Source organism: Pundamilia nyererei, unplaced genomic scaffold, assembly GCF_000239375.1.
Source record: "Pundamilia nyererei isolate P.nyererei 1_Seehausen unplaced genomic scaffold, PunNye1.0 scaffold00090, whole genome shotgun sequence".
Classification (NCBI taxonomy): Eukaryota; Metazoa; Chordata; class Actinopteri; order Cichliformes; family Cichlidae; genus Pundamilia; species Pundamilia nyererei.
Window position 1 is genome coordinate 1,673,340 of NW_005187491.1, and position 4,377 is coordinate 1,677,716.

Consider the following 4,377-nt stretch of genomic DNA (forward strand, 5'->3'; position numbering starts at 1 on the left):
AGAAGACAAGTTTTCTCACTCTCACTTTAAAGTGAATGTCACCTTGAGATTGTCAGACATGCTACTGGGGAATCATCACTGAGAGATTGGTATGCTGCATCAGTTTCTCTATTTTTCTTGCATTCTCCATAGTGTCCCATATTAATGTGTTTAATAGTTATCATGTTTTAATCCACTAATTGCCCTGTCTTTTGTTTTTTGAGGGTTTTTTCCAAAGGAGCTGACCAAAACTAGCTACAATTATTATAATTTCAGTGCATGTCTGATCTCCCTTACCTCCTAATCAGTATTCAAAAGCACTGAGCACATAAATAGCCCACTCGCTCTGCTGCCAAAGCAGGGTGAGGATGAACTGTTGGCCCACAGCTGCTGGCTCCTGGTTCACCAGTATAGAGATGACCCTTAGCCCACCATTGTGCAGCCATGCTGAAGAATTATTTCATCCATAGTGTTCTCTAACTTGTCTGAAGACAACAGTTGGCTAGCTTTGTTAGATAACAGCCACAAAGGACCACTCCAACACTTTGCTGCTGTACAAAAATGAAACAAAGCCAAACTGTTACACAACCACAAAGGGAAAAAGGGATTAAGCTGTGCATACTAACATTTTTGATGTTCTTCTATTCTCACAGGTGTAAGCGAATGATTGCTGCTCTAAATGAATGTTAGCTGTTGAAAGCGTTTCCTTCCAAGAACATTTTCTGAGTTGTTCTGTTTAACAGTTGTCAGTTACTGTTCAGTAACTTTTAATTTTTTTTCTTGTTTCTTGTCAGAAATCATTTTTTTATCTCTCAAGATAATGTGTCTTGTTAGGTGTCTTTTCACATATTCCATTGCCTCCACTTCCAGCAAGAGAACGGCATGGAAGTGGAGGCCCAGTTCTGAAATGTTGACAATCCCACCAGCATGGATGATGACGTAGATGTAGTTGTTTCTGGTTCTGTAAGCTGTCCTATGCAAGCACACAAGTAATTGGTGGTTTTCAATTAGGTAAAATTAATTTCCGTTGCATTTACTAATAGTCTGCAAACCAATCTGCCCCCAAATCAAACCATTTGTCAGATAGTGTGTTTTCCTTGTGCCATCAAAACAGCTCTGAACACTCAGGACATGGATAGACCTCTACAGATGTCCTGCGGTGCCTAGCATTGGAAAATATAGACCCTTTAGATGTAGAGGAGGGGAACCTCAGAAGATCTACATTTTTTTCAACAAATCTGCACAAGGACAGGGATGTACACAGGTCAAGGCAAACTGCCAAGGGTGACACAACTGGTTATTAGGCTTAGGGGACAATTACCTTTTCACAAAGGTTTGGATAGCTTTTTTCCCCCTTACTAAATGATATAATCATTTAAAAGCTGCACTTTGTATCTATGTGGGTCATCTTTGTCTAATATTAAAATCTATTTGATGATTTGTGAATCTCAATGGGACTTTTCCTGGTAAAATAAAGGTTAATAATAATAATAATTTGAAACGTGACAAAAATACAAAAAAAAAAAAGGAATCAGGATGGAGGCAAATACTTAGTAACTGAATGTGACAGCACTTTTTATAAAGAGTAGCAAGTGCCTAGAAAGAAAGCATTATATTGACTGTACCATATTCTCTTTTGCAAAAAAGTAAATCATGCTATTAATGAATCCTGTCTCAATTTAGTGCACCTCATCTGAAAGAGACATCTGCCTACCCTTGAGTGTCTGTGCTCTCTGGACATGATAAAAACATTTTTGTGGCTTCATGAAATGCCTCAAAAATCCCCTAGTTAAAGTTAACTTTCGACGATGAACTCGTGTTGGCATAATGTGCGCTTACAGTGATTCATCCTTCACAAAGTCATGAATTCCCTCCTCGTGGGTGTTTATGTTTCATAAACACGTTCTGTATCGGTGCCCTGTTGTATGCAACCGTGTCGCATGGGTCATCCATTGCTTTTGCTCGAGGCCCTACTATCTCTAGTCTGGCTAGCTGAAGAGTCCTGATAAGGGAGATAAGTTATCTAATGATAACTAGAGCCTCCTACGTATCGCCTGAGAGCCCCCACACACCTCAATTATGTAAAACCTTGGTAGGAAAGCACGTGGGCCTTTTAAAATCTCCAAATGTGTCCGTGTCCACCCATTTTAATATAATCCACAACCATTTAACTGTTATTTTAATAATCACTGGGTCTAATCCTCTATATTGTGAAATGGTGTCTTAATGTGGGTGCTATGGTAAAAAACAGTCTGCAACATCTGACAGACAGAGGCTGCATGGCTATTGAAACCATAGCAACACCAGTCAAACTGGGGCTTCGCTAGTCGCACTTAGAAAACATCAGACGTATTTTGGAAATCACAGGGGGCCCATGCAAACATGTTTGGCGCCTGCAGTCCCACAGTCTTCTGACTTTTCGTCCTCCTCCATCAGCCCTTTTTGTTAATATCCCCGGCTTCACCATTTCTCCTCTTCCTCATCCTTCCTCTCTGTTTTGCTGTCCCTATAATCTCTGTCCATCTTTCTCCCTCCCTCCTCTCTCACAGGCCCCTGATTTATCCATCCATGTCTCCTTGCCTTTCCGCCTTCATCTATCTGTCCATCTCGCTCTCCCTTCTGTGTTCATTTTTTACCTGCCTTGGCTGAAATGTGCTTGGTCATTTTGTGTCTTTTTCACTGTCTCCTGTTCCCTTATCTTGTTTAATAACCTTGTGCCAAAATGTTATGTGTCTGAGATGCTGCCAGAAACCCAGATGACCTAACTTGACTTGCCTCAGCTTTTCTGTCCTTAACCTATCTTTCTCCGTATGTCCTTATATCTCTTCGGTCCCTCTTTATTTAGTCCTCCCTCATCTTTACAATGTCCTCTTTGCCTGCTTTGTTCATCTTCCCATCATGCCACTTTCCCTCTTTTATCTCACCATTATGTCTGTATTCACTCCACTTTGCCTCAATATCCTTTATCTGTCTTTTCTACTGACTCCTTACTCACTTACACTGTCCTTACGCTTCCCTGTTCTTAACTGTCTGGATTCCTCTGTCCTTCACAGTCTTTCTCTTTCCGTCCTCACCCCCATCCATCCACCTGTAGCAGTACGTTCAGCTCAGTGTTCCTGGGATCCATCATGTCGAGCTCGCTGTGGGAGAGGACGTTTGCACCGCACCCCAGCAGGAGCTCGGCCAGCTCCCTGTGGCCGTGCGGAGCCTCCCAGTGCAGTGCCGTCGTTTTCGGCACGTCTTCGGTGCTGATGCTCTGACGCTGTTCTGTACAGAGACACACAGTGCCCTCTGGTGGTAAGAAAATGAAAAACACAACAGAGGGCAGAAGAAGAATGAAGAGAACGTGAGAACAACTGTAGATAACCACATATGAAGACAGGTGTTTTCTGCACAGGGTGACGTTACTGAGAACCATGCAAGATGGTTACAGATTACTATTATTTATTATTTTTAAAATGTGTGTTTTTCCTTTTTGTCATGTCAAAAAACGGGTGAGGCGGGTTTGCAGCTTAGCTATATATATATATATATATATATATATATATATATATAAATTCCCCTATTGCCTCTGCGGGCGGTCAATCCTTCCACCACGGGTCCTCTACCAGAGGCCTGGGAGCTTCTTGAGGGTCCTGTGCAGTATCTTAGCTGTTCCCAGGACTGCGCTCTTCTGGACACAGATCACCGATGTTGTTCCTGGGATCTGCTGGAGCCACTCAATAGCTTGGGAGCCACAGCACCTAGAACTCCGATTACCACTGGGACCACCGTTACCTTCACTCTCCACATCTTCTCGAGCTCTTGTCTGAGCCACTGGTACTTCTCCAGCTTCTCGTGTTCCTTCTTCCTGATGCTACATCTATCACTACAGCCACCTTGTCTACCACCACTATCTCCAGTTGGTTAGCCACCACCGTTTTGTCCGTCTGTATCTGGAAGTCCCACAGGATCTTAGCTCAGTCAGTCAACACTACCCTAGGGGGTGTGTTCCATTTAGACCTCGAGACTTCCAGGTCATACTCAGCACAGATACTTCTGTATACTATGCCGGGCGCTTGGTTATGGCGTTCCATGTATGCCCTGCTTGCTAGCAGCTTGGAAGCTTGCTGTTATGTGCTGGATTGTCTCAGGGGCATCTCTACACAGCCTGCACCTGGGGTCTTGCCTGGTGTGATAGATCCCAGCCTCTGTGGATCTTGTGCTCAGTTTCTGTGCTGCCATGATTAGAGCGTGTGTGCTGTCTTTCAGTCCAGCTTTGTCCAGCCACTAGTGGGACTTCTGGATGTCAGCCACTTCCTCTATCTATCTATCTATCTATCTATCTATCTATCTATCTATCTATCTATCTATCTATCTATCTATCTATCTATCTATCTATCTATCTATCTATCTATC